The sequence below is a fragment of the Brassica oleracea genome, chromosome C9, assembly GCF_000695525.1.
Source record: "Brassica oleracea var. oleracea cultivar TO1000 chromosome C9, BOL, whole genome shotgun sequence".
In the NCBI taxonomy this organism is placed as follows: domain Eukaryota; kingdom Viridiplantae; phylum Streptophyta; class Magnoliopsida; order Brassicales; family Brassicaceae; genus Brassica; species Brassica oleracea.
The window spans coordinates 18,026,658-18,033,598 of record NC_027756.1 but is presented as its reverse complement, the minus strand read 5'-3'; the positions used below and the strand labels follow the sequence as shown (position 1 = coordinate 18,033,598).

At 39.3% G+C, this 6,941-nt stretch overlaps 1 pseudogene; it reads right to left on the bottom strand.

Moving 5' to 3' along the window:
• The window catches only part of LOC106313369, a 12,351-nt pseudogene extending 6,647 nt beyond the window's left edge, over positions 1-5,704 (bottom strand).
• Positions 5,705-6,941: the final 1,237 nt, after the last annotated feature.

Below are 6,941 nucleotides of genomic sequence, written 5' to 3'. Positions count from 1 at the left end.
CCAGGGGCCTTATCGGGGTTGATCGCAAAGACGGCATCTCTGATTTCAGTATCAGTCACAGGCGCTGTTAGGGCCTCGTTCATCTCCTCCGTTACTGTCTCGGTAATATACCGGATACTTTCCCCAATGTCTACAGGGCTCGACGTTTCAAAGAGATTTCCAAAGTATTGCACTGCCACTTGTTCAATACCGTCCTCTGTCTCCACCCATGCACCCATTGAATTCTTAATCCTTGTGATACGGTTTCGGGCACGGCGTTGCTTAGTCTTGGCGTGAAAATATTTCGTATTCCGATCACCTTCTCGAAGCCATATAGCTCGGCTCTTTTGTCTCCAATAGATCTCTTCTTCCCTGTATGCTGCACACAGCTGCCATTTGAGTTCAAGTTCTTCTTCTGCTGTCATATTATCATCACATTGTGCTTTATCGATCTTCTCCTTCAGCAGTTCTATCAGTTTCTCGTTGTTAGACAGGTTGCTCCTCTTCCATACTGATATTGCCTTTCTACACCTGTATAGCCTTCCACTAAATTTCCTGGATGATGTTGGTTACTACGCCCCCATCCATTCTTAACAGCCGTCGAGAACCCCTCTTTCCCAAACCACCTTTTGTCAAATCTAAAGTTGCGTCGTGGTCTACTCGCCTGGGTTTTTATTCTAGCCAAAACCGGCCGATGATCAGAGCCCCATCTCAGTAAATACTCCACATCAGTGTGGGAAAACAAATTGTGCCAGTCTTCATTTCCTACAGCCCTATCCAGACGGCACTGAACTCGTCCATTTTTTCTCCTCGCCCATGACATTGCATTCCCTTTGAAAGGGAAGTCAATCATGCCACAATTTGCCAGCATAGTCTTGAAAGGGATGAAAGACGTCTCTGGTCTTTTTCTTCCACCTTTCTTTTCGGTATTGCTTGTTATTTCATTGAAGTCTCATATCATCATCCAAGCTTCTGATCTTGCAATACTCATTCTTGTAAGCCTTTCCCACACGTTTTCTCGGTATGTCACCACCGGATCGCCATACACGAAAGTAATATATACTTTATGGCCTTCAATATGCGCTTCTACATCGATCATACGATCATTGGAATAAACAATCTTCACCGCAGAGTCATTCATATAAAACAAAGCCAAACCACCGCTTGTACCCGAAGGTTCAACGGTAAATAACTTATCATAACCAAAATTAAACTGAAAGTCTTGCATAAAATAAAAATTATTTTTTGTTTCTGAAAGAAAAAGAAAACTAGGATTGAAGCAGCGAAACAACTCTTTTAAGTGTTGCTTGGTCAAGTAGGCTCCGGCCCCTTGACAATTCCATGCAATTGCATTCATATACGAGTACTGGGTGGTTTCTGGGACACCACCGAACCGGATACACTGGGATTCCTGCCTTTTAAAGCAGAAGGATACACCTCAGTACGAAGGACTTTCGACGATACTCGAGAGACTTTAAGTCGACTCTGTCTCGTGGCTTTACTCCTTGGGGAAGACCTTCCACGGGTGGCAAGCTTCTTAGAGGCTGCAGTACCTTTTATTTCTGGGCTTCTAGGGACCTTCTTCTTCTTCCCGTTCTCATTCTGATCAACCTCTACGCCTATCTTCTTCCCTTCTCCGTCTAACTTGTTTCTCACCGCAGCTGGGTCGTTTTTTTGATGACTAATACCTGCCATCCCAAAATCTTTTATCTTTTTAACCATGAGACCCTTGCTTTTTTCCTTCTCCGTCTCTGCCCTCTTCTCCTTTTCCACTCGTGCTCTCTCCATCTCCTGTTCCTCCTCCATGAGGTCATCTACTTCATCAACGTTTTGCATTTCTTCGTCGTCAACGAAAGCCTCAGGCTCCGTATACAGTTCCATCATCTTTTCAAAAGTCTCATCATCTAGAACTCCATCATCCTCTGGAACGTTATCAAGTGAGTCAGGATCATCCAGACCTCCCTCAATATTGGTCGGGGTATTTGCACTTCCCAACCTCTCGCTGCTCTATTTATTTTCCTCCTCACGATTTTTTGTGGGCGTCTGCTTCTCCTTCTCACAGCCTCCTTGCATCTGTTGCTGCATGTTAGATGATGGTTCTCTTCTTGTAAGCGTTTCTCTATCAGGGATAGGTCTTGGTGGGGCGGCTGGAGGGTCCTGAGCTATCATCTTCCCTTTTAATCTTTTTCTCCTGTCCTCTTCCGTTTCACCAAGCACCGTTTGGTTCTCGTCGTTCTTTTTTCCTTCATTTATGCTCTGTCTTACCGGTCTCCATTCTTGAGCCAGCTTTTGAGGTGATCGATGGCTCTGGCTGCGGCTTCCATATCCGAACCGGTTTGTCACATAAGCTGCAGAGATTGTACGTTGGGAGTCCGGGGAAGCTCTTCGTATAGGGCTTGATCTGCTCACACTTTGTGAGTCGTGGTTAAGACCGTTCTGGTTCCTTCGGTCATTGGAATACCAAGTTGACTGCCTCGAGTAAGTTTCATATCTCGATTTGTCTCCATCTCTGGTCCTGGAATCATAGCTCTTTGGTTTTTGGTAAGGATGATGTCTCTCCCGATCTCGGGGATAATGTGTCGTATCAGGTTTCTCAAGTCTTTTCCATACATTCTTACTGAGAGACTCCCGTTGCACTGTGATTCTCTCTTTGAGATCATGGCTTATCCTGTCTCTACCGGTCCTAATAGGAGGCCTAAAGTCTCTGTTTTGCCCCCTTCCATATCTTCCATCCTCTAAAGAGTATCGATCAGATTCAGGTACTCGACTAGTCTCGTATCTAGACGGAATAGAGAAGGCTTCTCTCGTTGCTATTTACTCCAGTTTGCCACTCTGTTTTTCTCTCGCTGCATCTCTGTGAGCTTCGGGCATGTACCTTCTTCGTGCGAGATGCGCTTACAGGTGAAGCAGTGTCTGTGAAGGTCTTCATATTTAAGGGTCACTTTAATAACGTCACCATTTGCAAACCCCGCTCGACGCTCAAATTGTAAAGGTTCGTCTGCATTGACAAAAACTCTGACACGTCCTCCGTCCACATCCACAGTGTCCACTAGGCCTAGAGCCTTCCCAATATTACTGAACGTTTCGTCTTTTTTATTGTGATTACGAACACCAGAGATAGCCACCCAGAACAGCATAGAATTTGGAAAATCTTCTTGAATCGTTGGTATCCATTTTCCAAGGAAAAACTCCATTTGTTAAAATGACAAGGTCTCCTTTGTAGGACTTTTTGAAGGTCTTGTTCAGAGTCAAAGTCAAACTGAAACTTATTGTTCCCCAAGTTGGTTCCTCTGACCTTACCTTCTACATCCCAGATATGTCGCTTTGGCATATGTTTAATCAAAGCATCAACACTCCTTCCATCAACATGGAACATCCTTCCCACCAGCGTCAGCTTATACTTCTCAATGAGATCCGAGAAATCAAATTCTGGGATCGGAATGATCTCATCCTCCTTAACCTTTTCCACACGTCTTCTCACTGGTCTCGGACTTTCTCCTCTCTCCCGGTTTCCATACGAACGACGCATCTTGGTTCGTCGGTGAGATCCAGACCAAACAGGGCATTTTATAAACTTCAGTTCAACACCCTACACAGGGGAGAAAAAAAAACCTTCGTACTCCTTTTCTTGATGTGTCTTGTTGCTCACGCCAAAAGATCTAGGGTTGAAAGTGTTTGAACGAAAGGCAGTCACTGCAGAGACAAACAGAACTTCTGTATGGATCGTCGAGACCTCCTTTCTCCTTCTTCCCCGGCAAGGAGAGCCTTAAACCGTCGTCTATGAGGAGGAGCTTGCCAGATCTAAGAATCGCCCTAGAGTCGCATTGTTAAATAAACAATTAGTTATATATAAATGCATAAAAACAATACTTTAATTTGATGTTTTTCTTTGTTGATAAAAAAAACATGGTCTAAGAAACTTACCAAGAAAACATATCACCCAAGATGCACTAGCCACATAAACCAGAGCTACAGCATTCTGTTAAATAGCCAATGTTTAAAAATAAGGAAAATACATTAAGAGAGATGTATTGAACTAAGAATTTTAGGAGATTTTGTTTTTTTTTTTAAAAATCCCGTGTTATTTAACTAATGATTTCTAAATATCAGTTTAAATCATCTGTTATTGGATCTAGAATTTATGTAGAAATTATTAAAAGTCACTTGAATTCTTCTGTTATTCAATCGGTAGTTTGTAAAACCTATATGAAATCTACTGTTATTCAAAACAAATCATTTTTCAAGAGTTTGTTAAAAAAAGGGATTTCAGAAGACTTTGAACCATTTTTAACTTAAATATAGGTATAGTGAAATCCCACCTCCACATATGTTATTTGAAGAGATTTTACAAAAACTTGTACTTATAGATAAACTGCAAAAAGTTGACAAAAAATGCAGAAATATTCCAGATCTTTCTTATCATTAAATCTGGTTCCAGTTTTCTTCTTCTTTCTATTGCCAATAGTTATCATTCCCAAATTCTCCCTCAGTCCTTCTGTAAGTGGTCGAACTGTTGTATTAAATTGACGATACAATTTGATCATCATGTAGAATTGAGAGATTCCATTGACTCATAAGTACTCCAACACTTCTCCCAGAATTTCACCTTCAGAAGAATATAATTGTGTTCCCAAATAACCCAAAACATTCTGAAACTTAAATACAAAATCTTTGCCAAAACACCAATATCTTTTAAAAATCCAAACAAAATTTCAGAGTTCTCCTCAATTCACTCTAAATCCCAATAATTGTAAAATCTACCCAAGGATTCTAAAATCATTAGTTCAATACACCCCCTAAGATTCTTTTCTTTTGAAATTAATATATATACATCTCAACGCCTATTTCACGTCAATTCACATTTATTTACAAAGTGGAATAGTTCATATCTCATGTAAATTATATTAGTTTTACGCACATTGTTGTTCCTAATATATAGATATATGGTCATAATAAGTAAGAAAACGATTATGAGCATCTCCAACTACTCACTATAAAATGGAGTTTGAAATAATAAAAATTTCAACTTCCTTCTTGATTAATCTAATTCTCCAAAAATAAAGTAATTTATTTATTTTTGTGTTTATAATTCTACCAAAATAGAGTAGGATTAGACTAAACATCAACTTTATCACTTCATTTTGAAAGAAAATCAGAATAATACATTGGAAATATCCTAAAAAGTTAAAATATCACTCCATATTGGTCTACTGACCAAAAACAAAAAAAAACAGAGAGTAGAAAGAAGAAACAAAAGGAACCTTGGAGATAGCTGTCATGAAGGTTCGATCGCTGAACGAACCACCGAGGTCATTCAGTAGCAAGCCGGTGATGAAAAATACGGTAGGAGTGATGAGGCCATCACAGACGGCTCCGATTAATCCCAGTCCTACCAACATCCAATCTACCCCGTCAGCGTGCATAAAAATCGATCTTATGCTTCGGCAACTCTTCATTATCCCTCTGTTGTCAACTGTTTCAGAGAAAATACCAAAACGACGTCTTAATCCAAAGGAAACGACTCACAGCCTTTCTGTTACTGGTAGAGTTTCTCGTGTAATGTTTCATGTCTTCTCGGTTGTGTTTATATTAGCATTTGTTATGAAAGAACACTAGACTGTGGGCCTATTCTAAAAAGTGGTATAGGTGGGCGTTTGGTGGCACTCATACGGCTAGACGATATAAATTAATTTGTATATCATCTAAAGATCGTCTAGTATATATGATCTTGTTTATCTATATGTTGCTGCGATCTGCAACTACAACATGTAACCAACTGTTATTCCTTTCGTTGTTATAGATCTTTGCAACTAGTCAGTGATTAGTCGCATATCGTAAAAGTTTCATTTTTAATCGCTAGGTTTTAGCGATTTCAAATTGCAACTTGCGATTTCAAATTACGCATTAGTTGAAGTTGCACGTCAACAAAACTAACAACTTGTGATCTTCAACTTCAACCTGTGAATAGTCGCAAATCACATATTGCAGCGGCTTGCAAACAAACATCGCCTATGTATTTTAAAACACTGCCATATGAAATTTTAGTTATTATATCATGTGTTATCAGCACTTCCCTATTTTAATTATTTTATTTACTTTAATTTTATCTTTTAAGTTTTCAATTTTTTTTTGTTCTGTATATTATTCATAACTCGTAGTAGAATCAAAATAATGATTTTTTAAAACAGCATCACTAAATGATGTCTGCTAAAATACATCACAAGCTTTCGTGTCTCCACCTAGTTTTTGTGATTTCTGACGATATTTAAAAACAAAAGAAAACTCAACTTAATGCCAGAAATGTTATAAAAGGAAAGCAGAAGTTTATTTTATTCGTAACATAAAGGTTCTTATATATTAGAATACACCGTTATAGATAAATGGAAAGATTACAAATTATAGTCTCTTGGTTATGAGTCATCCACAATCTGGTTCATAACACTCTCGCTTGGATGTCATAACCATTTAGAACTTGTAATGTGTTTTAATGTTGCCTCATTAAAACCTTACCAGGAAAACCCAATTGGGACAAAACCATGGTGAAAGAAAAAGAGTACAACACACATTACTCCCCATGATTTGGATATTACTGAAGGTCCCTTGAACCTCTCCAATTTTCTGCAATCCGTGGGTGATGAAGATCTTGGGCAGAATATGCTTTGTCCTCGAACATGATAGTTGGTTCTTCTTTACCATCGGTCATGCCACAATCTGATCGAACATATTGAGTCATCGACCTCAAATACACACACACGAAATATTGAATCATGTTGCTGTGATATGCGTGTACCACCATGTGTAAAACATAACCTGTCTGAAAACAAATCAACAAAACCAAATAACCCCTCTTTGGACTGGTTAGTATAAAATAAACCAAAATCAAAGGCTTCTTCATCGTCCTTCTTATGGACCAATCAGATCAGTGTCTAAAACAAGACTTCTGCATCGTCCATCTCAGGACT